At 46.3% G+C, this 27,735-nt stretch overlaps 2 long non-coding RNA genes across 2 annotated transcripts in view; one reads left to right on the top strand and one right to left on the bottom strand.

Annotated features, from left to right (window-relative positions):
• Positions 1 to 537: 537 nt before the first annotated feature.
• Positions 538 to 9,958, bottom strand: LOC125611889. Its single transcript, XR_007342136.1, has 3 exons — positions 9,835 to 9,958; positions 3,838 to 3,948; positions 538 to 687 (listed from the first exon to the last, which is right to left on the bottom strand). It is a non-coding gene; the product is annotated as an uncharacterized LOC125611889 (long non-coding RNA).
• LOC125611888 overlaps positions 8,280 to 27,735 on the top strand; it is a 66,495-nt gene continuing 47,039 nt past the window's right edge. The window contains exon 1 of the long non-coding RNA XR_007342135.1: positions 8,280 to 8,469. This is a non-coding gene — a long non-coding RNA (uncharacterized LOC125611888). The remainder of the gene's footprint in view (positions 8,470 to 27,735) is intronic.

The following is a 27,735-nucleotide window of genomic DNA, read 5'->3' as shown; positions in this document are numbered from 1 at the left end:
TTCAAATCTCAGCATTATATGAAAATGAAATAAAGATATTATGTCCACCTACAACTAAAAATAAAATAAATATATATTTTTTAAAAATGGTGGTTCCATGAAAGTTTTCTGAGGAATCTCCATACTGCTTTCCATAGTGGTTGCACCAATTTGCAGTCCCACCAGCATGTAAGAGTGTGCCTTTCCCCTACATCCTCACCAACATTTATTGTTGCTTGTGTTATTGATAATTGCCATTCTGTCAGTCCTTATATTTAGAGTGCCTCTTATATGCAGTATATAGCTGGATCTTCAAAATCCTCTTTCATAATCTTTGTAGATTTAATTTTATATTTAATATATATTTAGTGTTTTGTCCATTTACATTTATTGTAACTATTGTGGTATTTGATTGCATATCTACCAATTGCCATATCCCCCCCACATTTGACCTGTTTGTTTTATCTACCTTTTCTTTTCTTTCATACCACTTTTTTTTTTTTTTTGGTATCGGAGATTGAACTCAGGAGTGCTTAACCACTGGGCCACATCCCCAGTCCTTTTTTGTATTTTACTTAGAGACAAGGTCTCACTGATTTGCTTACCACCTTGCTTTTGCTGAGGCTGGCTCTGAACTTGCTATCCTCCTGCCTCAGCCTCCTGAGCCGCTGGGATACAGGCGTGTACCACAGCGCCTGGTCATACCACCTTTTGGAGGAAAAAAATATTTTGATTATTTTATTTTTGCCCCTGTATTAATTTCATGGATATATGCTCTTTTACTGTTCTTTTAGTGATTACTTGTGCACACTTGACTTCCTTATGCTCTAATACAAACTATGATGTTCACTAATCTCTGACTAATGCAAGACCTTAGAATATTTCATCTTCATTTTCTCCCTCCCAACCTTACTTCTTGTTGTCTACATGCATTTTAATTTTATATATATCTCAACCCCCACAATATGTTAATATTATGTTATTTCATAGTCAATTTTCATTTATATTTGCCAATGTTTTTACCTTTTCTGTTAGTCTTTCCTTCTTAAGTGTCTGTATTTCCACCTTAGACTGTTGTCCTTTTATTGAATAAATACCTTCCATGTTTCTTTTAAGGCAGGCCCAGCAGCCACAAACTCTTGTTTTTGTTTGTCTGAAATGCCTGTATATTGCTTTCATTTTTAAGGACTAGTTTTGGTGTGCATGTATTTCTAGGTTGGAGAGTATGTCATTTTAGGACTTTAACAGTGAGTATTCCATTGTGTTGTGGCTTCTGTCAACTCTGTGAGAAGTCACATATAAATCTTAGTGTCATTTTTTAAGGGGGGGGGGATTGAACTCAGGGGCACTTGACCACTGAGCCCTATCCGCAGCCCTATTTTGTATTTTACTTAGACACAGGGTCTCAATGAGTTGCTTTGCACCTAGCTGTTTCTGAGGCTGGCTTTGAACTCACGAGCCTCCTGTCTCAGCTTCCCAGATCCTGGAATTACAGGCATACACCACTGCATCTGGCTTCTTAGTGCCATTTCTTTGAATATTTTTATTTTTAATTTTTTTTGCTTTTTCTTTCAATACTTGTCCTGTCTGCATCTCATTGAGATTTTATGTATATTTCTATGTATAAGTGAACAAATATTCGTTATCCATTCTGGAAAATTCTTGGCCATCTTCTTTTCCAATTTTTTTAAATTTCTCATGGGACTTCATATAAGATACATATTCTAACTATTCCTCTGGGTCTTTATGCTGTTTGGTGTATTTTTCATTTAAAAATGATCTTGTTTGAACATTTTGCATTGGCTCTTCTGTGTTGAAATTGCTGGTAAAAAGTTTGTTGAGTTACTGATGTCAGATACTGAGCTGATAACATCAGATGTTGGATTTTGGAATTCTAGAATTTCTATTCGGTTCTTCAAAAATAGATTCCAGTTCTCAGCTGAAATTCTTTATTCTTTCATTTGTCTCACCATCTTCCTTGTATTTCCTTAAAGATACCAATCAGACTTACATTATAGTTGGGCAGGTGGAGCGGGAGCTGATCACCTGAGTCATTCAGGTGTAGAGCTGAGCCCTGACTGCTGTGGTCTGGCAAGGCTCTGTGTGCCTCTGGTTGGGTTTTTCTTTCTTCTTTTTTTAATACTGGGGCATAAATCTTCAGGTTTTCTCCCTCGAGTCTCTGGAAAGTTCACTGAGATCCCTTTCTCTGGCTGGTCCTAAATTCTAATATTTATCTCCTCAGAACCCTAAACTGTCCCACATCCTCTGCTTGGAACTTTAGCTTTCTCTCTTGGATAGTTGCAGAATTTGGCGAATATACCAGGGCAAAACTCGTCCATATTTTTCCCTTTGTTCCTGGTGCGTTCCAGGTGTTCACAGTGGTGGGATTGGCTGTTACATATTAGTACACGCACACAACAGACCAATGTAATTTGGCCAGTGTGCCTCCCCTGCACATCCCCTCCTCCTTATATCCACCCCCTCATGCCCTGCCTCAGCTCTGCCTGTCTCTCTCTGTTTTCTATTTGATTAGCCTTTACCTTTTTTTTTCTTCTTTATACAACCATTGACTTTGGCTTATTTTACTTAACATAATGGTCTCAAGTTCCACCCATTTTCCTGCAGATGACATAATTGCCATTTTCTTTATGAGCCAGCCATATTTTTGAGACCTCTCAGGTCTCCAGTTGTCACCCCATAAGCCTCATGAAACTTGTGAAGCTCTGATGGTTTCTCAGGCCCCAGGCAGTGCCCCATGGCCTGGGCAAAGCTCTGTGTGTGTGTGTGTGTGTGTGTGTGTGTGTGTGTTTTCTGTTCACAGAATTGACAGCGACCTCAAAACAAGCAGCTGCAGGTCATTCTCTGAGCAGTTTCACCTCCCCAGAATCCCAACCTCTGTGGTCCTCATTGTCTCTCAAGCTCTCCGTCCATCCATCTACACCTTCTGCATTTTATTTGGTTTTCTAATGGCATTCTATGGGGACATTCAACTGTGACAACTATTCTGTTCAGGTAGTGCAAGCCGAACATTGTGTTTGAAAAACTGTGGAGATGATTTGGGGTTCCAGTTGATGTTATCTTCCCCCCGGGAGGATTTAGGGGATTTGGGCTGGCTGTCAGCTAATCCAGGGGCGGGTCACCCAAATTCAGTGAGGAATTGACACATTAAAAGTGAGGTCCAGGGTGTTCTGGTAACTTGGGCAAAGCCCTTTGGGGTCCCGGTTGAAGACCTGGGGTGTTCACCAGGTTCCTCTTCCTTAGTGGACCCTGGACTTCATCCGGGGTCCACCAGCTTCTCAAGGCTGCTGGGGCTCACTGATTTCTCAGCCTCTTGAGTGCTGTTTTTTGCTTATGGAGTCGAGCTGTGGCTTTGAGGGATAAAGAGGTCCACCATGGAATGAATTCTGGGTTCATTTTTCTTGATTTCTTTCCTCTTTCAGATCATAGCATCACAAAATTTCACTGCCTTGGTAATCTTTCGGATGTCTTCAAGAAGATCTTGTTATATGTTGTCCAGTTTTTCTAGTTCTCAGTTGGAGGGATGGCTCAAAAACAACCAAAAAAAATCAATACTGGAAGTGGAACTCAAAAATATATGCATTTCTGAGGATCAAATGTGGGGCCTTCTATTGCTGATTGTGCATACTTTACTGCTGAGCCCAGCCCCCATCCTTCCACAAAATGTATTTTTTTTAAATGAAAAAAGAAAGCAGGTTTTGAAGCAGTACATGTTGTATGGCACTGACTCAATTAAAAGTAAAAACAGGTAACTGTATGTGTTAGTCAGCTTTTTATTGCTGTGACCAAAATCCCTGACAAAGAACAACTTAGAGGAGGAAAAGTTTATTTTGGGCTTACAGTTTCAGAGGTGACGTCCATGGTTGGCTGGCTTTACTGTTCTGGGCCCGAAATGAGATTGAACATCATGGCGGAAGGGCATGGCTGAGGGAAGCTGCTCAGGTATGGTAACTGGGAGAGGGGAAGGAGTGTGGGAGGAGTGGGGGTGGGGAGACAGAGAGAGAGAGAGAGGCGCGTCAGGGACAAGATATAATCCCCAAGGGCACCCTCAGTGTCCTACTTTCCCCAGCCATGCCCCACCTCCCCTCAGCTACCACCCAGTAGTCCATTCAAATTATTAAACGTCGGATTTTTCCACTGTTGAGGTCACAGCTCTCACAACCCTGTCTTTTCACCGCTGAACCTTGCTGCATTGCCTAACATATGAGCTTTGGGGGACATTCAGGATCCGAACCATAGCAATGTGTTTATGTATATGAACAGAAAGACCAGAAAAATATGCCAAGTTGTTCATGGTGGTTCTCTGTGAACAGTTGGATTGAGATTTTCTTATTATCTCCAGGCTTTCTGTATTTTTCAAAGTAAATATAATTTTTTTTCACATTAAAAAAAATTTTTAGAAAAAGACATCTGTCAGGAAATAGAAGAAGAGAGAAAACTGAAAAAAAAGATGATACCCCAGCAACTAAAACAACAACAAAATATATATATCTCTTCTGGAGCCTTAAGAGAGGGTAGCGGAGGGAGACTGTAAAATATCATCTGAGGGCTGGAAGGACTGGTTCAATCCCTCATTGTCACTCTACAAATGAAGAAGCAGAGGCTCATAAAACAACATGGATTGTCTTCTAGTCAGTGGCTGTTCCGGGGCAGGAGCCAGGTCTCTCAATTCCCAGGCTTGCACTCTTTCCAGAAACAAACAAACAAACAACAACAACAACAACAAAAAACTATCAATGTGGGCTGTCTGAGGTGGCTCTCCTGCAGAGCTGGAACTACAACTTAGGGCCAGAGCTAAAAGTGAAGCATCAGCCTGGTTTGGCCACCAATGTTGGTGGGAGGCCCTGCCACCTCCTCCTTGCCCTATTTCCATTTTGTTGGGGAGAGGTTGGTTCCCTCAGGGATGGCACTGCCTACAGGTCACCTTGCTAGCCTGGCATTCAAAGCCTTCCCCAGCCTGCCCAGGTCTCCGCATTGGGACATACATCTGTCCGCTTCCACACCTCCTCTCAACTCCCACAGCCCTATTCTGGTCATTTGGTGCTGAGTCATGAATCTACTGTCCCCAAATAAGTTTATGTCTTTGCTCCCTTGATCCCTTTCCAAAGCATCCTTCCTGTTCCTCTTGCACCCCTCAAGGTGCAACTTCTTCAAGCTAATGGAGTCTGTGGCTGTCACTGCTGTCATTTAGAAAGGATTCTCCGGGAGTTGCATCTACTTTGGAGAAAGCGTCTGGTCCCCTCCCAGAGGCTCTGAGGTCTGGAAGGCAGGAATCCATTCTTCCACATTGCACCATGCTCCCCGGCACGGTAGACGATGTCTTGCACGAAATGCACTTGACAAATGGGCTGAGTGGATGCTTGTGGAGAGACTGGGGGGCTGTTTGAAGGAGCCCTGCTTGGGAGAGGTGGAGGCCCATCCAGAAAGAACTGGCAAGAGAGGGGCATGCAGCTCAGAGCTGGTTAAAGGAGACTGTCTGAGGTTCTCTGTGGCTATTTTTTTCCCCTTCCTCTTTTGATTCTAGTGTCAGTTTCAGAGAGACTTACAAGGACCCTGAGTCAGGAGGGAAAGGAGGAAAACGAGTCGTGCCATTTGAGGTAGAGAGAATGCGGGGACAAAGCTGCATGAACGGAAGCCCAGGTCTGGGGAGATGGAATCTGCCCGGAAAGAGGTGAGGCCCCTGTAGACCTGAGCACAGTTTCTCAGGCATGGGCTGGGGGGGACTGGTCTCAGGAAAAAAAAACCAAAAACTGGAACATGAGTTTGGGCAGAGAACAAACAGTCTGTGAGATTTTTAGTGGCAAATAATAAGCCAGTGTGCTTGGGGTTTTGAGAGGGTACTTCTAATTCTTTACCAGAAGGAACCTTATCAAGGGAACTGTTTTATTGATCTGAAGCCAGAGTTTTCAGGTCTTTGATGGCTTCCATTAGGTATTTGAGCAGAGGCGTGTAATTGAATGGAGAAGCCTAGAAGGTTTATAATCCAAGGACGTTTGAATGAGAGACCCGGAGTTCAGACATTTGGGTGGGATGGGGATCTCTTTACAGCACTGAGGTTTATTTGGAGAAAAGGATCTGAAGCCTACCATGCTAGAATTAACTGTGTTAACAGTCAAATGTCAGACAGCAGCATGGGAATGGGGGGAGAGAGAGATTCTGGTCTTTTCTGTGGCTGGGGGTTTTGGTAGGTTATCAGAGGCCAGGCTCGGAGGAGTTAACTTTCAGAAAAGCTGGTCACTCACCAGAAGCTAATTCAAGGGACTGAAGAGCTCCAGCTCTCCTGTTATTTACAAAAGAATAAGGACCCTGTGGGTTTTGCAAGTGGTTTTTAAAGGACATGCAAAGGGTTTCATTTTTGTGATATAAATGTTTGGGGTGGGTGAGGGAAGAGAAGCCAGGGCAAGATGAACTTTATGTATCATTGAAGCAGCATCGTACAATTTAAAGGGGGCTGGTAATTTGAACCCAGCTGAAAATATGACCAAACTCCGGAGCCACAGTTCCTGAGATTTCAGCATCAGGTGTTCGTTTCATTTTGTGGCTCAGGTTGCACTTGATCTGAGTTTATAGGATTCCTCTTCCCATTGTTAAAGGGACTTAGAACAGCACCCAGAAAGAGGAGAGAGAGGTGGGAACAAGACAAAAATCCCATCCACGTGACTTGTTTAGCCTTGAGAGGAAACTTGGGGTGTGCCTTATCTTCAGAGTGGCCTTACTTGATGCCACCACCTCCTGGCTTCAAAATGCAGTCTGCCTGCTTGCCAGCCTGTGGACTTGGGACCAGTCACTTAACCTCGCTGTACTTGGATATGCCCTTCTGTCAAATGAAGAATCATCCTTTCTGCTTAATGTTGTGAGCATTAAACAAGTAAATTCATGTGAAAATACTTAGGATAGCTTCTGGCGCATAGCAAGTACTCAATAAACATTTTCTATCACTCTTGTTGGCTTTCAGGGTGGTGGCACCTGCTCTTCTGAAAGAATTTCCCATCTCAACCCCAGCCCCGTGCAGAGGAGCCGGCGGCTAGGGCTGGGCTCTGCCCTGCCTTGCTCAGCTGCAAACACTTTGAAAGTCTCTCCAGCCCTTACCTTGGCTGCCTTCAAGGCTCACCTTAAACCTCGTGTTTAACATCTTGGAAGGGACGGAGACAATTTTTGCTTTTAAAGAAAGAGGAGGTATGGGCTGAGTGTGGCTAAGGCAAGTGGTTCTGAGAGAACAGCACTGACCTCAGTCTTCCCTTGATGGGCTTCTGGTCCAAAAGAACTGGGACTGTTCCAGGCTGGTCCAGCCCCACCGCTGACGAGGCTCTGTCTCGAGCCAGGGACCAGAATGGCTCCAAACAGATTCGGAAGTTGGTACCCTGCGGCAATCTTCCCTCAATCCTGAGGCTATATGCCTACAGTGTGTGGGTGGCCGGGGATTATTCTGCTTGTTGCCTTGGACTCTAGCCCTTCACTGGGTCCTAACTTCTCCTCCCCTGCCCTGCCCACGTCTCCCCAGGCTCCTGCCATGCTTTGCTGGTTTCCTCTCTCAGGACGTGCCTGGAGCAGACCCAGCAAGGCCACACCTCTGGGGTGGGCTGGGCTGGTTTCTTGAAGAGGACGGGGAGGAGGGTGTTCCAGGGAAACAGGTGATGCAGGAATGGTGAAGTGGCATGGAAGATGGAGGAGCTAAATGTTAAGGGGTGGGTAGAAAATGTACCAAGATATTTCGAGGGCTAAATTTGTTCTGGAAGTTAAATGCATAGAATGCGATGAATCAGAAGAACAAGAGCCACTTAAGATTTTTAAAGCCGTTGGGTTGCCCAGGCGATATACAGACATTTCGTGGAGGGTTTGTTATTAGCAGTCAACATTGACACAGCCCTTCACTTCCCCCAACATTCATCCACAAAGCCCCGGAATGTGGGTGACGGCCAGGAGACCAAGGTCCAGGGAGGATGTGGTCAAGGTCACAAAAACAGTTTGCTTTTTGCGGGGGCCGACAGGAGATCCCAGGTCCCCTTGTGTTGTGCTGTCACCTGCAAAGAACTTTTGATTAATTCGTCCTTAAACACCCAGGGAGGAATGCTGAGGCTGACTGGCCACAGCCTTTAGGTAGAGGAACAGAGAGGGAATGACCCTCACTGACCCAGAAAAAGGCCGTCCTGAACCTTTCAGCTTTTGCCATAGTTTGGATCTAGAATGTCCTCCAATGTCCCATGTGATCAAGGCTTCCATCCTGGCCTGCCTGAAGTGCTACTGAGAGGTGTGTGTGTGGGGGCACATTTAGGGGTGGGGCCTAGTGGGAGGAAGTTAGGTCATTGGGGGTGTCCCCTTGAAGGGGATTGTGGGACCTGGTCTTTTCTCATCTTTCCTTTATCTGCCACGAGGGTGAGTGGCTTTGCTCTACCACCTGCGCCCCACCATGATATGCCACCACAGCCCCCAGAGCCAAGGGATTGCCTGGTCATGGATAGAACCTCCAAAATGGTGAGACAAAATCTAGCTTTTCTTTTTACACATCAGTTCTCTTAGGTACTTTGTTATAGTAACAGAAGGCTGACAGACACAGCTTATAGACGTCCTTCCTGAGTCCCCAGCCCCCAAGACTCCTGCTTTCTATGACCTGCCCGCCTACCAGCATTCCCTCTCCTGGAGAATGTCGCCACTGCTCAAAAATCTTTGCCGGCTCCCACCCACTCTGTGTCAAATCAATCGCCAAGACCTTTAATTCCATCAGCTTAATATTTGACTCCCTCCACTGTTCCTTGTCCCCACTGTGGCCACCTGTCTACCATGATTGCCTGCTCATTAGTCTCTTCGTGCCTCCTCCTCCTCATTCCAGCCTGTCCATTCTTCCACTTACTAAAACTGGACTGGGTCACTCCTGCTGAAAACCCTTCCAAGGCTCCCAATGGCCTCTGGTTGAACAAAGCCCAAATACTTTGTCACAGGCTCTTGCCTGGCTCTCTGAACTCATCTGTTGTTCTGCCTCATGCACCACTCACCAGACAGAATGAAGTTCAGTCCCCTGACTTGGTGACACTGTAGGAACTTTGGTGATGGGACCAGGGGTGCTAAAAGAATTTTACTGGAATGGGGAGAGAGAGGGAGAGGAAAGAGAGGGAGGCAGGGAGAGAGGCTCAGAGCCCCTCCATACAGAACTGTCCGCCTGCACGCAAGGGCCCTTTCCTATGGGATATTCTCAGCCTGAGGAGCACCGGTCAGGCTCAGAGGTGGGTGGTTTCCATTAAAGTCTGCAAACTCACAGCTCTCTCTCTCCAGACAGTCCTGATGTGGTGAGTAAAGCGTGATGACCCTTAAGAGGCATGGCATTTCTTACCAGCTAGGTGATGCTGGGTGGGTCACTTACTGTTATGAGGCTGTGAGCACTTTCAGTTTCCTCTTCTATGAGAAGAGAATAATAGCTGACCTACTGTGTGGATGGCCTTCTGTTTGTGGGGATCCCCACTGTGTGTGCCTCCATGGTGGGGGAGGGGAGCACTGTCTCCTGCGGGGAAGTTGAAGAAGGCAGGTGCTGTGAGGGTCCCTGGCCAGGAGGGTGAGCCGCCTGGGCCAGGGCCTTTGCATCTGAAAGGTAGAGCAGAGAGACGGGCACGTGGAGAATCATCTCAGTAGACGCAATGGAGGCAACGGTGACAATGACAGTGGTGGAGGTTACTCTGTCATCCAGATCAGACTCTCCCTGTAGCATGGACTTGGTTCCTTTCTTCCATTTTTCTGGTCCATTCTGGAAGCTGCTGGATTTCTTCCCAGTAGATTGTCTTTATGTTCTCAAGTTGGCCAGAGTCAATTTCTGTGGGCAGAACCAAGGGTCTCGGCCCAAATACTCACCCACTTCCTAGGGCGGTGGTTTTAGAGCACGACACGTAGATGGGACTTCAGAGAAGTTGGAGCGCAGCTCAGTGGGGGCGGGAAGTGAAGCCCTGGGTCCAGACGCTGCGTGCAATGCACACCTGTTTAAAATAAAGAGGAAACGATAATGGTCAAAGTGACCAAGTCAAACAGTCATGTTGAGTATCAGGTATCCCATGGTGAAGCTGAGATATTGTGAATATGCTTTGTAAGGGACAAGGAAAATGTAAGACGCCCTCCTTATCTTACCAATACAGAGCCCTCCCACTCCGCCTCCTCCTTGTCTTAAATTTAGCTTAAAAACATGACTGTTTCAACAAAACTGGGGTAAGGCACATGTCCATTTCGAGACTGCTGGCATCTAGGACCAGGTATTTATTTCCTGCTCTCAGCTTTCTGGGCCCAGTGTCTGCAGCCTCTTGTGTCATCTTTGGTGGTCTGGAGGGACAGGGAGTCACTCCTCTGGCTGCCATCCAGGCGTCCTCCAGGGATGGAAACCTTCAAAGCTGAAGGGTGGGTTTCCCCCTGAGGCAGCAGCTCCACGGGGACCGGCTCTCCAGCCCTGATGGCCCTGCTGGGATGTCCACCGCTCACATCTGCTTGGTTAGATCCTCAGTGCTCAGGACACAGGCGCCAGGGCCAGCGTGAGGCCAGGCACCGGCCAGTTTTTCACATTAACGGGTCTGGGCTGGATGTGATGGATGTGTTTTTCTCTCCCATTGCCCGGGCACTCTTTCTTGCACTTCTGAAAATATTCAGGCCCAAGAGCCTGAAATGTGCCCCTGAGGATAGAAAGGACGTGCTATCGAACCCACCCTGACACCCGTTCCCCCTTCACTACCGTGTCTGGGAAGAAGGCACTCTGCAGATACAGTGTTGAATTCCAGTTTATGGTTAACGATTTTGAAAGAACAAGTTGTCAGGGCTGACTGATGTGGAAGCAGAGCCATTAACCCCCCGAAGAACTAAGTGCCAAAACCAGTGGACCACGCTGAGAATGTTGCTGTTGAGGGTCCATGAGGTGTCTGCATCTGCAGGGAACAATGTCTGTGTCCAAACTCTAGCGTGCCACTGCGGTGATGTGTGTTCAGAGACGCATGCTCCCTTCCCGTGTGGGATTTCAGAGGACAGCCTGCGGAGAGGTGTTCCTCTTTGTAGGGGGGCAGTAGATGGAGTGGGGATGTGAGGAGAAAGAGGCCCGAGCTGGGGCACGGAAAGTGGAGCATGCCCACCCAGCGTTAGGCCTCGGTTTCCTCATCTGTAAAATGAGGGATAAAGACCCCGTGGCTCCCAAGTTGCGTTCTAACTCTGGCTTTTCGAGGGTGGGTCTCTGTTTCCCACAAGCCTCTGTGAAGCCAGGCTTTCAGGCTGGGGCTCTGGGGTTTGGGCCATAGCTGCTCTTTCATCAGCCATTTCAACAGCATTTTCAAAGCTGCAGTCCTCAACAGGCCACTGGGACAAATGTCCTGCTGCCTCGGGGGATCTGCCCTGCTGGAACCCTGAGAGAGTCTGAGTCATAAACAAGGGAAGCTGGTGGAGCGGCCCCCTGTGTGCTATCTGGAAGTTAATTGGCCACCTGCTGCTATCCCAGCCCCTCTGATTAGGGCACCTGGGCACAGTTAGCCCGTCTATGAATCCCAGATGTTGAACCATCGAAGTTCAAGGCAGCACAGGAAGGCAATTTGTTTGGGAGAAAAAAAAAAAGTAAAACAGACAAGAACAAAAAAACCCAGACCAGAACAGAAACAAATACCTTAGAAACCATTAAAAAATATTTCATTTCAACCAAGTCAGTTTATTTGATCACACACAGAAAACCATTGAATTTAAAGTATGAACGTTCATACATTTTCTTCCAAGTAGAAAAATAAACAATACAACACCTCTGGTTAGTGCCAGACTGGTTATGGCTGTGAAGCGGAAGGAAGCCACGCCCACATTTGCCTGATAGTGAGTAGTTCAACTTTCGAATCCATCCCCTCAAACTGCACTTGGAGAGCGTCATCCTTATCACCGTTGTGCACGTTGAGAAGGTGCTAAGGAGAAGGCATTATTTTTGCCACCCATCCAGCACCTATTCCAGTGAACCATGCACCTGTTGAGGCTTGTTCTCCCAATCACCCACCTTTACCAATATTTCTAGCCCACCGTTTGCTGTCCCAGACTAGGGGTAATGAACCAGGGTGTCTCCCTTTGCTTCTGCCAGTGTCCCCCGCCCCTTTCACCTTGGCCAGAGAGTCCTTCCTAGCAGGGAGCAGAAATCTGACTCCCCATAATGCTCTAGAGTCCACAGAAGACAAATCTCTGAAATGACACCTCTGGGTGTTCAGTCGTCCCTGACGTCACTCTCTCCCTACCTTCTCTCATCTGCAAACCAACTGGACCTCAAGCTAGAGCTCACGGCAGCCCATGCATCCGGGTCCATGCTCAGCATCCCCACTGGCAGGACCTCCGCAGCCGCCTTGCCATTGGCCCCTCTGCCTCCTCCTCAGCCTCCAACCTGCAGGGTTACCTGGGTGGTCTTTCGGGCTCATCTCCTGGAAGAAGCACAGATTTTGGAATACGACGGGGGCCTGAGGCTAATTTTTCTGTGCCATAATTGTGGATCTAGAAAACCAAGATATTGATTCCAGAGTATTCTTACCAAGGTTAAATGAGAGAACATTTTAAAAAAAATGCCTACTAAGGAGCTACCCAATAAATAGTAGGTCCCTTTCCCTTTCCTTGTTCCCCTCCCCCTTTAAATTTGTCAAGTGACATAAAGTCACTTAATGGCCCTGTTTGACATCATCTAAACATTTCCAGTTTGGTGCCAAGAATTCACTAACCATAATACAGTATTCTCTAGGCAAAGTTTGCCCCCATGGTAGAACATTCATTCATTCATTCATTCATTCATCCACCCACCCATTGATCCACCACCATTTCCAGATCCATCACCAAGGACCCAGCACTACGCAAGTGGCTAGAAACACAGAAGAAAAAACATGGAGTGTGTATCCTAGGGGGGAGACAGTGCAGTTCAGCAGTGTTGGTGAGCAGTGAGCCCAGGGGACCTCGTGGAGCCCTGGGAAGAGATCCTATCCAGAGGCAGGGGTGATGCGGGGAAGGAGCCCTGGGGCTGGGGCTGCTTGACACTCCAGAGAGATCAGTTAGCTAGAGAGGCTTGAAGGCTTTCCAGACAAGGGGTGTCCAGATCCTACAGGGCCCTGGGTGCCATGCTAAGGGCTTTATGATTGATTTTGGAGTCATCAGATAGCCTTAAACAGAAAAGCTGGCACAGAGTTTTGTTCTAGAAAACTCTACTTGCCCGCATTTTAGCGGATGGCTTGGGGGAAAGAGAAACTAGGCAGTGAGAGCAGATGGGGGTTACATCAGTGGTTTGAGTTGAAAAGCCTGAGGTCCTTGTCAAAAGCAGTGACAGTAGGCATGGAGGGAGGGGGCCAACCTCAGAGATGGTAGGAAGGTGGAACTTCTAGTCCCTGGTGGCCATTTCGATGTGGGGCTTGAGGCAGAATCAAGACTCGGCAAGACCTCCAGAAGGCAGAGGCTCTGGGTCTGGATGACAGGTGATGTCACCATGAGGTCACCATGAGGGAGAGCTTGGGACATCAAGAACAAGAAGTCAGAGGGGGAAGGGCCGAGTTGGGGACTTGGGAAACACTCATGTTTAAGGGGTGACCAGTGGGAGGGCTCTGGAGAGGGTTCAAACCCCCTAGGGAATGGCGTCCTGGAAACCAAGGAGAGATTGAGTTTTGAGAAGGAGAAGTACAATGTCAAGCTAAGGGAGGAGGACCTTGGCCTGGACCATTTTCCTGGAGAGCCTGGGTGGGGCTCAGTGGGCAGATGGAGGTGAGCAAGTGGGGGGTGTGTGTGCAGTCTGCACCTCCGAGGAGGAGGTCTGGGTCTCTCAAGAGAAAGCTAGCACTCAGGGGAGTGGGCCGAGGCTGGGCACATTCCAGGAATGTGGGAGAACCAGGAGAAGCTGCTGCCGAGTGAGCACAAGGTTGCTGGCTGGCAGCCCCAAGGAGCCAGAGAATGTTCCCGGCAGAATGCGAGGCCATGAGAGGGGCAGGGATTTCTACAGAGACAGTGGAGTCTGGCACAGGCCACAGAGTTTGAAGAAGACCGATGCCGCTCTGGGGATGAGTGCCAGTTGGCGGAGTCTTGAGAGATGGTGGTGGCATCCTTAGGATGTTAGAGGAGGCCCAGGTTGAAGGGGACTTTGGGCAGGGGACATGATGGTGGTGGCAGGGGTAGGGTGGCAACCCAGGAGGGCTGCTCAGCACAAGTCTCACTATCAGAGGGGGCTCCTGGCCTTCCCCCTGTTTCCCTGTCTGTCTTGGAGAAGGCATAAGTTGGCCCAGCACTGCAGCCTGCTGAGAAGTTTTGGGACAGTGGTTCTGGTACCCAGTGTCATGGCTGATTACAGAGGAAGGGACACCCTTGAGGAACCTACCCATTTGCCTGTGTAGAGTGGAGTCCTTTGAAACCAAGATTCGAGAAATCTGACAGGCAGAGACAAATAGGGTTGAAAAGCAGAGGGAATTACATGCGAGGCCCGCAATCCCAAGGCCGTCGTGGGCCCTTGAGATTCCTGGAAGGGAAAACTGGCAGCCTTAGGCAGGCAGCGCTGCTCAGGAGGTAGGAAACTGCTTAGGAGACTGACATGGCTTGAGAAAGCAACGGAGAAGAAGAGAAAGAGTCCTCAGAGTCTGCCCGTCTTGGCACCTACCTGGCCTTCCCTTCCTGGCTCTCGTCTGTACAGCTGGGTGATAGGATCCAGGTTCAGGACATGACCTGCCCTCTTTTTATTTTATTTTTTTGAAGCAATGCAGCCACTTGGGACTTGACACATAAAGCAAGATGGTGGAAGTGTGCAGATGGATTAAAAACAGAGCAGAGACCTTGAATCAGCAGGTGGAAGGAACCATCTCACTCCCAGAAGAAATGGCTAACCAGCAGAGATGCTGGCGGGCCCTGGATCCCCAAACCAACTTGAGGGTGTAGGAAAAGCCAGAGGGAGGCCGGTGGGTCCAAGGAACTTAGGGGGAGACTGGGAAATTGGTTTCTCAGCTGGGAGAAAAGTGCGAAATGGCAGGTACAAAGGAGGTAGACCAGATGCCACTGATGGGCGTGGGTTGAGGGAAGGAGGGGCTTTGCCATGAAGCTTGTCCTCTCCGTGCTGTTGCCCTGGGTGATCTGCACAAGGTGGGAAAACTGCAGACTCCCTGACTGTTCGCTCCCCAGCCTTGCAGCCCCAAGACCCTAGAGGGTGGGCAGTGGGGCTGGGTAATCACAGACACCAGAAGGAACAACTCTTCCGGTGCCCGACAGGGAGATTCTCCCGGCTGGGCTGCAGAGTGCAAAGCCAGCCAGGTGGTCCTGCTGGATGGGCTCTTTTGGCCGAGGCCAGGCCCTCCTCCTTCAAGTTCATTGTCAAAGGCACAGCTGGGGCCCCCCGACCTCACTCCTTTCCCAAATGTCTATCACTTGCCAAAGCAGAATAATCATTAGAGGAAAAACTGTGAGGAGCTGAGCAAACTAAGTTAGGCGGGGCAGCGGGATGCATCAAGCGAGCAAGAACTTTATATTCTCACGGAAATAGGAGGAAATAGGATAGGATGTTGGGAGCCTGAGGCAGAAATGAGCCGTTATCAATACCCAACTGCAATTCCTGAGCTTAAAATGTATAACACTTGACAAAGTGCTCAGCACGCAGGTTGAGTAGCAGAATGATTGCACCTGAAGATCAAATCAACGAACTTGAAGGTGGAGTCTGGGAAGTCTCAAAACAGGATCCAGGAGGACAGACGAGGAAAGCCTAGGAGATAGGGGGACTGAAAGAGGAATAAATGTCAAGATCCATACCAGATGTCTCAGGAGAAAAATAGGCGTCCTTTTCAGAAAAGAGTGGAGGAAAGTATATATATTTGCATATATGTATGGATACAAATATATGTATACTGAGATTTTTTCTAAGAACCAAAGATAAATATAAGACTTAAAATTGAAAGGGATTACAGAGTGCTGGACAATATAGGTAAAAATATAAAACACTAGTAGACAAATCTGTGGTGACATTTAAGTGTACAGTACTTCCAGAGAGAAAAGGCAAACAACCCCCCCCCAAAACAAAACAATACACACACACATACACACACACACACAATCAGAATACAAAACAAGAATCAAATTGACATCCATCTTCTCAACAGGAACACTGATTTCAAGAAAACCAAATAGCATTTTCAAAGTGTTAAAAGGAACCTAGAAGACAGAGGTCTAACTATACATCAGTAGAGGACGATCCCATGGTTATGTGGATGAAGAGAGACACTATTCTCTGACCTCAATGCCAAGAAATTAGCAGTTACTAATAATTAGCAATTACTAATAATGATGCTTACAAAAATTCCCACCTCTCTGGTGATATCACTATTCAAAGAGGAATACTTACAGGAAAATACCAAATAGTGATGAACAAAACTCAAAAGTACCATAAAGTGACATTTAGGAGATGTAGCTAACTGGTACTTAGAAGCATAGAGCTTCCAATACTACATTTATCATCCAGTAAAAAAAAAAAATTTTGAAAACAAACAAGCTCAACCTCCAATTCAGGGTATTTAGAAAAGACCGACGGAATTACAAGATGCAAATAAGACAGAATAAAAAGATGAGGACGTATGTTAATGCAGAGAGGAGAAATAACCAAACTGAAAGCATGTTCTCTGAAAAACAAATCTTCTGGCAAAAAAATGACCATGAATAGATAATATTCCAAGCATCAGGAAGAGGAAGTGAATGCCTATATAATTGATTAGAATTACCATCTAATTATCAATTTTCTAGAAAACAAGAATTTTAAAAACCTACACACAATTTGAGTTGGGTGTATTACAACCCAAGAAACAGAAAAATTGAACAGAACCATAACCATTGAAGGAACTGAAAACTAAAGGCAAAAAATAGGCTCAGATTGTTGTTGTTTTTTTTTTTTTAAAAAAAAGAGCCTGTAAAACTCAAACTTTAAAGAAAGCAAATTGTTTTAGAAAATTAAGATTATAGTCTCTTTGGATTTCCCAATGAAATATTAACTCACTGGATCCAAGAGTATTTAGAAAGGTCTATTGGCCCGAAGATTTAATCCAGAAATAAGATCATGAAAAATCAAGGATCACTCCAAAACATAAAAATACATCAAAATAAATGGTCACACCCTGGGAATAGAACTTCTTTGAGAAAGCGTATGCATGAAGAATTTACCATGAACAATGATGTTTAATAGGGAAACAATTACTTCACAGTCTGGAATAATACAAGATGCCTACAAAATATTGTTACTCTTCAATGTATTACTGGAGGTCCTGACCGTTATGATAATTCATGAAAAAGGAATTGGAAGAACAAATATAGAGAGGAAAGGGACAGAAACTCATCTGCAGACATGAAAAACTCAACGGAATCAACAGGCAAATCATGAGAACTAACAATAAATGTTAGCAAAGTTATTGGATACAAAATAACTTACAAAAATCAGTACTATTCTTTATAACCAATTAGCATATGAACAGGAGAAAAGAGACTATTTTCAGAAGCAACATGATGAAGTACCTAGGAAAATGTCTTGCAAAGAATCTTCCAGACCTTTTAAAAAAAATAACTCTCTTAAAGGTTATTGTAAGACTTAGATAAGTGTTTAATACTGGATGCTGAAAATGTAAATTCTCCTCAAATAAATGCCACGACACTTCAACCAGAGTAAGTGGTAGAATCTGGGGACTGGCTTCACAAACTTATTCTAACATGCAGGTGAAATAATAAACATCCATCAATTCCTAAGACAGTTTTGAAAAAGAGGAAATAGAGGCTTCCCCCTGCTGGGTGCTGCAAATGTGCTAAGAGCCTGCAAATGTGGTGAGTGCATTCCTGGTGTGGGATCAATGAGATCAATACAACACCGTGGATTACAGGAATCCCTCGTCCCCTGCATTGATTCTGTTCTGAGAGAGGTGGCGAGCACATCAGCAGAGAATGGATGGTGTGTGCGTCCACGGGTGCTAGGTGGGAAATGGGCTTGCTACTGGAGAAAAACAATCCAGATCTCTATCTTCTGTCATGTTCAAGAATCAGCTTGGATTGTACATCTACAGGGGAAGATGAAGGTGATTTTTTTTGTGTGTGTGCGTGCGTGCGTGCGTGTGTGTGTGTGTGTGTGTTTTCTGAAAAGACTTTTTAAGCATTACTAACATAGTACAGATTACAAAGGGAAAAATGGATGGATGTGACCACATTAAGAATTTCTGCTTAGTAAAAGACACCGCAGACCAAGGTAACCAATTGGTGATAGAATTGCAGATAAGGCTTAGAACCGACAAGGAGATGAGAATATGGCGGGATGACCACAAACCAAGAAGGAAAAGACAGGAAGCTCTTCAGGACATTGGGCAAAGGATGAATTCCCCGGAGACTCCCAGGCTTATGGAGAGATGTGCAAACCCACTTAGTGCCCAGAGACACACGGGACAACACTAGAGGCTGCTTTTCACCCATCAGGTTAGCAGCCACTGGAAGGCAGGATGCTCCCAGTGTCGGAGGGCTGTGGGAGCAAGAGGTCTCAAGACTTCTGCAAACTGGACATCCTGGAGGGCAGCCTGGCCTCTCTTTTTGAAATTATTCACACGCCCTGTATTTCAGCAAACCCACTGCTGGGTATGTGTCCCAGAGAAATTAATGGAAAATAATATGCGGGAACATGAACAAGGATGCCCATGGCAGTATTATTTGTGTTTGCAGAGAGTTGTCTATCCCACACACCCTTCACTGGGAGAATTGGGAAGAAATAAATAATAATGTAGCTAGAGTTTTTTAAAGCACTTATTAGGTGCCAAGTTTTTCTCAACTATTAGGATATATTAAAACTTATTAAATCTTGTAACATAGGCCCTTTTTGCTGTCTGATTTTATGTATTAGGAACCTGAGGCACAGAGCGGTTAAGTAAGTTGCCCAAGGTCACACAGCTAGCAAGAGGCAGAACTGTGATACAGTGGGGTGAGAGAGTGGAATGCAGTAGCTAGCTACTCCCCTCCCTACCCCATCTGATGTTTTGCTTTCTGAGGTTTCAGTCACCTGAGGCCAACTGCTGATTGGAAATATTACATGGAAAATTCCAGAAATAAACAATTCATAAATTTAAAATTGCACACTGTCCTGAGTACTGTGATGAAATCTTGGTCCACCTTGCCCTGACCTGCCGGGAATGTGAATCATCAGCATGTCCATGCTGCCTGAACTGCCCATTAGTCAATCGGTAGGTGTCTGGGTTTTCAGACTGACTTATGAGGCACAGTTCTCCCAGGGCTTGTGTTCAAGTGACCCTTACTTAGTAGCCTGGCACTACACCACCACCCTGTGTCACTCACCTCACTTCATCTCAGCACAGGGACTTTGTGTCCATGTCATAGCATCCCAGGAAGAGGAAGGGTGGCCACAGTGCGTCAGATATTGAGAGAGAGAGAAACAGAGAGAGACTAGGTTCACGTGACTTTTATTACAGTATATTGTTATGATTGTTCTATTTCATTATTAGTCATTGTTAATCTCTTGCTGTGCCTAATTTATCAATTAAACTTTATCATTGGCCGCTACGTGTACGAAAAAAACATAGCAGACACAGGGTGGAGACCATCCATGATTCTTCAGGCACCCGCTGGGGGTCTTGGAAGGCATCTCCCGCAGACAGAGGAGGGGGAATGCTCTGCAGCAGTCAGAAACCACCAGCTAGATTTAGTGACAAGATCTTACAAATGTAGCGTTGAATGAAGGAGTGAGACGCACCGTGTGATGCCACTCTTATATAATAACAGCCCGAAAAACGAGGTATCCTCCTGCGACAGGACACAATTCCAAGGACATGTGAGTGGGCTGTCACTCCTACAGATAGGAGTGAGGAGGGAGGATGAGGAAGAAGGGGAGGTCCTCCACACAGCTGTGACCAGGGTGGGGCAGTGACCCGGAGAGCCCGAGGAACTCTAAACTGCAGCTGGTCAGCCACGAGGGAGCCACAGCCATTAAAACCCATTGGGACTGGCCGAGGAACCCAGGTGAGGTGGCTTACGGATGGGAAAGCTGACACCCTCCACCGACCCCACTCACGAGGCACAAGCAAGACAAAGCGCGCAGGGAGACGTACAGCTTGTCAACTCCCCTTCACTTTGTAGTCTGTCCCTGGGCACAAAATTAAAAGCAGGCCAACATTCTCCTTCCTATTCTAAAAAAGGTTTCTGGGCCATCTTTCCTCGCTGCTATTTCCTGGACATGCTAATTTTAACATAACCCTAAGCGACGCCAAATCAGGGAGCAAAAGCTATTTAAACACGCCATAAAATGGCACGGCTTCCAGAAGCTCCGCGGCTTCCTTGGTGTCCTTCCCCTCTGGCCATGGGCACTGGCTGATCAGCAAAAGTTACAGAAGGAATCTTGGAGAAAGGGTCCCTGTGCCTGTCCCTAGACAGTGTGCCAGGAAGCTGAGGGGTTTGAGGGGATGATGAACATGGATGGATGAATCGCCCACCTTTTAATTAATTTATTCATTTTTCTGTGATTTCAGCTGAGACTCCCACTGTGCATGTGAAGCCATGGCTTGACCGCGGGGCCCTCGGGAGGAAGTGTCCCCAGTCCAGTGCAAGACTGCTGAGGATTGGTGGACTACCTCACTCCATGGCCAAGCAAAGGCGTCCGCGGTGGAGACCCTGCTTGGTTTTGCTCTCCACACTGGACAAGAAGAGTGTCGGGTTGGGGACTGGAAGTTGCTAGAGTGGGCTCTGCCTGTAGCCCCCTATTTGAGGCTTTTGTGTATTAAACAGGGACCATCAGGCCAGTCCTGCCTGGCCAGGGTGATTTGTGAAGTTCAACCTGCAGAGTGCTTCCCACACTGTAAAGTGCCTTTGGCTATCGAGAATGATCAGGCCTGGGTGTGGAACCAAACGCTCTCCGAACCTCCCAGGTGTGGGTCCTTGTAGGATGGGGAATTATGTTTGGTATATTTCAGCTGTAGGACGTCAAAGGACTGGTCCCAGATGACCCCCTGTCAGCAAGAAAACCCAGTCCTGATACCCCTTTTATTGCTTCTTAGGAGAAGTAATTTGGGGGCATAGGGGAAACGCTTTGAGATCAGAAAGGTGAGCCCATGGCTGTGCTGTCACTGGTCTAAGTCGAGGCCTCCATCTCCTCCCTGTGACTTTGAGTGAATGTCACAGGGCTCCTCACCTAAAAAACTCCACATGCCTGCCACCCTCCCCTCAGTTATTCTGCAAGGATTGTTAGGATCCAATTATGTCCTGAGTTCATCTCAAAGTCCTAGAGAAACACCTGGCTTTCTTGTGGCACATCTTTATCCAATTTGTCTTTGACGCTCACTAGCTTTTAAAACACCTTCCCACAGTTTCCACAGAACACTTTCAAGTCCATGCCTTTGAAAGGCAAAAGCCTTCTGTCTCTTCAAGGCTGGAACCTCAAGTAAGCCAGGAGCTGAGCCTCTGTGATCCAATTCTGGTTCCATCCATCAGAACCTCGGTAGCCACTCCTCTCTCTCGCTCTCTTTTTTTATGAGCTGCTATTGTCAGAGTGTAGGAGACCTCTATTAATAGACTAAAGATTTCATGCTGCCACTGATTTTTCCAAGAGGAGCCCGTAATGAAGCCAACTGGGCTCAGTTGTCCCCTTTTGCAGGGAGATGTTTTGAGGGTGTGTGTGGCCATAATTGGGTTTGGGGGCTGCTAATACGATTGGGTTGCCTGGAAATGCAAAAGCCCCGAGTCCATTCAATGTCAAGGTGAAGTTATTTCCAGGTGATCGATCGCAGCTTTCCTGACAGTGCCAAGGCCTGGGTCGAGGGGGAGAGATAGACGGATTGAACAGGGGAGCCTCTCTCTTTCCATGGGCCCTCTTGGCTTGGTGGCAGAGGGACCCTTTATCTTTGGAAGCGCTGGTCCTACCTCCCTGCTTCCGGGCAGCCTGCCCAACTAGTGGAGAGTTCCCAGTGAACTGGGAGGGCCCTGCTGCTTCACTTTGACTCATTTCGGCAAAAAATTGCTCACCTGGGTTGTACAGAGGACATGAAACAAGGGTCTTCTTTTTTTCTTTTCAATTAGGAAGTTGAGATATGCTTGTTCTGACAATTCCAGTGATAAGGGGGAAGGTCACTCTCCTCCCCTTTCAACCCTCCCCAGAGGTATCTGAGGTTGAGTCCATATTATGGGGCTGCTCTATAAGTTCTGTGCTTCTACAAACAAATTCACAGATGTTGGACTTTTACAGGAAGAAAATTGGAATGATAGGACATATATTCTGCCCCCCTAAACCATATAAGAAACATCTCTAGGTTCATACATATAAATGTAACTTATTTCTTTGTATACCTGCCTAACCGTTCATGAGCATAATATACATAATGCATTGAATCACTCCTCTTCTGGTCTCTGTTCAGCTTGTTTTCTAGGGTTTTTCTTTTTTCTGCTTTTTTTCCTCTCAGCTACTCTTTCTGGGAGTGTGGTGGGGTTAAGAGGGGGCTTTGGGAGTAGACAGAACTGGGTTTGAATTCCACTTCTGCCATTTAGTGAGTGACCCTCGGGACCTTCTTTAAACCCTTCTAGCTTTAATACTTTCTTTCAACTGCAAAATGGCGGCAGCCACAGCTCACAGTGACAGGGTGAGGATTGGTGGAGATGATGTGCGCTGGGTCTCTATAAGACAGAATTATAGTTAACCCTAATGGTGACTTGGAGTTTGGAAGTCCTCCTCCATCTTGCCAGAATTCCCACTGTTGTACATTAAGGATAGTTCTCTACAGGGCCTGGGGCTCTCAGGAAGAAGTCACTGGAGAAATGTTCATCCAGCTTCACCTGAGTCTACATCCTCTGCAGAAACAGGGACAGCCTCCTCAGAGGGGGTGGATCCTGGAGGTGTCCTGAGGCCACCTTAGGAAGGAGGTGGGTCTCCTCTCTCTGCTTATTAAGTGAACAGCCCACCTTTGAAGGGCCCTATTTGTCCTATGTGGGGGAGGGTTGTGTTCAGAGAAGTGGAGGAGGCCACTTGGTGGAGGGGTCTCATGCAAGGTCCTTATACACGGACCCTCTCCAGTTTAGTCATGTTCAGGAACCTTGTGGTCTTGCCGTGCACCTGGTAGGCTTCAGCTAGTACCACCACCCGAGTGCCCAGAGCCACTGGCTCTTGTCCGTGAGGGCTGTTTGCCTGGATTCTCTGGGATTATCACTCAAGCCCTCGAGTGCCATGAAGCTCACCTTGCTCCCCAGCCCTCCTAGGCAGAGCTGCTTCTTACCACACCCACTTTCACCAGCTGGCATCTCCCATCCACCCAGATACTGTCATGGAGATTTGACAGAGTGGCTTCACTAGGGTCCAGGGACAAGGTGGGCAATCCCACTGAAGTCTTTCCTCTCTCCCAGGAGTCTCCAGGTCCACTGGGTGAAGGCACTTTTGGTGGCCTCCTTTGTCGTCCCAGCTGACCCTGGGTGTGTGTGCACATTAGGCCCCTTCATCATTTTGCACAGGCTGAGCTACGTGCTCAGAGTTTTCCAGATCAATGGTCCAAACAGTGGTCCCCAGACTGGCTTCAGACACTTGGTTCATGGTGAAATGAGAAGAATAAGAACAGAGTGATGAGTTTTCAGAAAGCTAAGCATATTCCACTTATGAGGCTGCCCACGTACCCTTTGAGATTTAGAGATGACTTTTGGGGCATTGGAATGTCCTTTTAAAAATTATGGTGGAAAAAATGGTGGTGGTTCCTTTACAAATGGACATATTTTTAAATTTTCAACGATATTTTAAAGTTAATTTCTGTGATTTTTCTGCTTATGAATCTATCCATATTTTCAATGAATGTTAATGTCTTTTATGTTGATTTACAAGATACATTATTCCCGTGCCTCCTCCCTTCCCTTCATTCCCCTTTGTCTAATCCAACAAAGTTCTATGCTCCCTCACCCTTATTATGTGTTAGCATCTGCACATCAGAGAGAACATTTGGACTTTGGTCATTTGGGATGTTAACACATAGTAAAGAGGGAGAGGTGGATAGAAGTTCATTGGAGTAGACAAAGGGGAGGGAGATGGGAAGGGAGGGAGATGGGAATAGAAAGACAGTGGAATGAATTCCTATGTTCATATGTGAATACATGAGCAGTGTAACTCCACATCATGTACAGCCACAGGAATGAGATTCCTAATTAGAATACATTATATTCCATGTATGTATAATATGTCAAAATATACTCTATTGTCATGTATACCTAAAAATAACAAATAAAAAAATTAAAAAACAAGATACGTTATATTAAAAGCATTACCCCTTAAGAAAAACATTTGCAAAAATGTCACAAGCATCACTAATTTTACATCTCGTGTATGCTATTTGATGTATAGTTTCTATTTTATGCATATACAGTCAATTCTTTTCACCACTTTAATAATAAAAGCCATGAAAATAAATCTAACTCCATTCTACATTTTATCTCCAATTCAGACAATTTGTTTTCACTTAATGTTTAATAAGACTTAAATTTATTGGCTCCCCCTACCTATACCCCGGACTGTGACAAATTTAAAAAGAGGCAACCCTACGTAGGTGGAGTTTCAACTTTTTAGAACTTAAATTTTCTTTAAAAGACAAGTGACTGGAGACTACCGTTCTGGGTGGCTTCTCTCAGCTGGTTTCAATGCCTAGGTTCATTGTTCCTGTCACATTTTATAGAAACTCCAGAAAGGTCACTGGCACACCTGGGTATATTGTCTTTTATTCCGTGATCCATTAAAAACAAACCAAACTAATACGTCTCCTAGTAACTTCCTTATTTCTTGAATCCCTTTGGCTTCACTTTCTCAGCATACAAACCAGGGTCTTTCCTGATCCATTCATTAGCATCAAATCCCCTTGTTCCTTTGAGGTCACAATGTTCACTCTCAACAGCTGCTATTAGAACTCGTGCTTTTCAATAGTCGCTAATTCAACATTAAAACTTCCAATTACAAGCAACGGTTGTCCCCATTGACTCAGAGTGATTTGCATGAAAAGCAGATGGGGGTGACTTTAGGAGACCCAACCTTAACTTGATAGTAACCCCAAACCGGTGCCGTCTACAATGCCTTTGCTGCCACAGGTAAATTTGCTGTCATCTACCCCATGACTCCCCTGGGTCACAGCACTGCTTTCATTTTGGAGCATTTGTTGTTTCCCATGGGGATCATGGGTCTCAAATAGGGCTGGACATGCAGAGAGGTCTTGTGGAGCAGCCCCCTTGGGCACCTGGAAATGCAGAGCGAGCCCTGGGCCTCTGGAGCACTGAGCTCTCATCCTGGCCATGATGTCTAAGCGTGTGACCTGGAGCAAGTCTTGCCTCATCTTCGGCATCTGGAAGACAAATTGGTCGTTCTCCACATGGAGGTACCCCATAAACCACCGAGGTGCAAAATGCTGTTATTTGGTAGTTATTTTATCCTCCAAAGAATCTGGACAGTGACTGGTGTGAAGCCAGGCCCCCACGTGGCATGCACGTTACTGAGGGAAGGGAGGTTCATCATCACAGGTGTCCTGACCAGCTCGTTAGCCTGACCAGTTCGTGAGCCTGGCCAGCTGGTTAGCCTTCAGCACAAAGCTACATTTTGCAGTTTACGTGTGCTCCATTACAACATATCGTGGTCTGGATCCAGTTACCCTTCGTAAAATGGATGAGTAACTTAAAGATTCCTGTAAGGAAACAGGTGGGCTGAAGATCACAGTGATTATGCAAGGTCAAGGAAACAGCAAGAAAATGGCAGAATCAACCCTGGTGCTGGGCCTGGAATAGTCTCCCCGTCAGTATTCATTATGCACTAAAAACAATGAAGATATAATTGGATCAGACAAGAAGTTGACTTAAAATATCCCAGTTCTCCAAGCTTTAAAAATATGGACTTCCTTCCTCTTGTTACCAGCACACTCTGCGTGGTGTGCCCACTGTCTTTATGAGGTCTCTTCCAGCTCTGACAGTCACTAAGTCACTAAAAGAAAGAATGAAAATCAAGGGAACTTTTGAATTGATGTATCAGAAGTTTGATAGTTGAGGTATTTGGATCGATGTATCTCAAAGTGTAATTTCAAGTTTTTTCTTTTTTAAAGGATGTAAATTCTACCACATTGGTCTCACCAATGACATAAATATGGGCACTGTTGGGTCAGAGTTTTTTTTCCATTAAAGGAGGAAACTTGAGCAGGGCTTTATATTTTACTAGAACTAGTTAGTGTTGAGCTGTTAAAATGCTGTATGCATCTCTCTGCATGGAAAAATTTTCACTCGTAGGATAATTCTGCCTAACGTCCAGAACACTGCTAACAAGAAATGCCATGGCCCACTTACACCCATAGAGGCCAGCAGGCCTGGGTCGCACCACCATGCCTTCCTTCCATAAAACTCTGCAGCTTCTCCAACAGAAGGATCCACAGTAGGGTAGGTAGGGCTGCTCCCCAGGGCTCCAGGCTGCCACCCAACACCTTGTGGCCACCAGAGCCTGCTGGGTCACAGAGACCATGCAGATTGCCCCACATGGTTCATCCCAGGACCACCAGAAAGCTAGAGCAGAACATGCCCAGAGAGAGTGGGGAGGACAGAAACAAGGTGCTCATGGTGCTTCAGTCCTGCCCTGAGGAACCAAACTCCCCATCCTCTGTGTAAGCTGTTCTCTCTCCTTGGAAAGCGGCTCTCAGGGATGACTTGCAGGCACACGCCCACTGGACCCACCGGACCTTATAGCCTGTGACTCTACAAGGGGCCCCGGGGCCAACTGGGTACTCAGTGGATGAATGAATGGATGAATGAATGAGCCAATGAGGGAGAGATACCCCCAGAGGGTCTCTCTAATCTTCTGAGGCTCAGCAGAGCATTCTGCCAGGAGGGTTTAAAACTCTTGAGAATGTGGGATATTCGTGCAGTGAAACTGAAAATATTTAACAAATAGACATTGGGTATTCACATACCATTCCTCAAAATCTGCCCTTCACACTATAAAGAACCTCAGCATTGTTTGAAAAATAAAATTCTTTAATGGGGATCAACAAAAAACAAAAGTCAAAATAGCTATCATGGAAGTCTAACAATTCCCCTAAATGAACACAGGGGGTTAGAGGATCATTAAAACTGAACCTAAAAAATTAGACAACACATATCAAAATCTCTGCCATAGAGTTAATGTTGCTCAAAAAGGACTCATAGCATTTATAACTTATAATTCACGTCCAGTATGTGGAAGTGAGTTGGAGAGTTGCACATGTGGTTAAAAAAGAATCACAAGGAAAGCAGAGCAATGGAAATTATCCGGAGACAAATGTTTTAGGCCTACGAAAACCTGAAAGCTGGATGGAATGATTGAAGAGCTAATCATAGGGTGACTACTGTTTTTTTTGGTTACACAGAAGAGGCAGAAAGATAAAATTGAAAATGAGAAAATAGAAAACCAAAGACATAGAGGAAAACAACTATTCAGAGCCTGTCTTCCAGAACTCTGTGCAGGGAGGAGGAGGAGGAGGAGTAGGGAAGGAGAACTGGCTGGTGGCAGCTCTTGTCCAGACTCCTGATTGCCAACTGGCCCTGGCCGGGACCTGTCAGCTCTCAGCTCCTATGTAATGTCACACACAACCCCTCACCCCATGTAATCAGCCTAGCTCTCCTGGTTTCCTGGGGGCAGGAAATAGAAAATTCCCATATAGGCTGACAGTGGAGGGGACACTAGGAGTGGGCCTGGAGGTGATGTGAGGCTGGGTGCCTGGGCAGGAGCCACTCTTTGGATGCATTTCCTGTACGCGAGGATAGGAAGCCATGCTT

Source organism: Marmota marmota, unplaced genomic scaffold (assembly GCF_001458135.2).
Source record: "Marmota marmota marmota unplaced genomic scaffold, marMar, whole genome shotgun sequence".
Taxonomy (NCBI): Eukaryota; Metazoa; Chordata; class Mammalia; order Rodentia; family Sciuridae; genus Marmota; species Marmota marmota.
The sequence above is the reverse complement of the archived record's forward strand: the minus strand, read 5'-3'. Positions and strand labels throughout refer to the sequence as shown.